Genomic DNA, 536 nt, shown 5'->3' on the forward strand with positions numbered 1-536 from the left:
CTTATATTTATATATTTATACTTATTTGTATATTTATATTTCTTCATTTATATTTATTTATGCTTATTTATATTTATTTATTTATTTATTTATTTATATTTATATATTTATATTTATTTATTTATTTATTTATATTTATATATTTATATTTATTTATTTATTTATTTATATTTATATATTTATACTTATATATATTTATATTCATATTTATATTTATATTTATTTATTTATATTTATATTTATATTTATATTTATTTATTTATACTTATATTTATATATATTTATATATATTTATACATATTTATTCTTACATTAGCCCCGCCATTGATTTTCATGATATTAACGAGGAGAGGCTGCACGCAGTAAGCAGCAAGAAAGACAGAGACAAGCAGCAGCTGCAGCAGCAGCTGGTAGGGGTAGCCCCCCCCTATATTTTTATTTATATTCATCTTTTTGTTTCTTTTGGGGTGTATATACACCCCACGTATTGTTTATATTTTATGTTTGTCTCTTTTTTCTTTTTTTTTTTTTTTTTT

Source organism: Eimeria mitis, genomic scaffold (genome assembly GCF_000499745.2).
Source record: "Eimeria mitis Houghton genomic scaffold, Emh_scaff2390, whole genome shotgun sequence".
NCBI lineage: Eukaryota > Apicomplexa > Conoidasida > Eucoccidiorida > Eimeriidae > Eimeria > Eimeria mitis.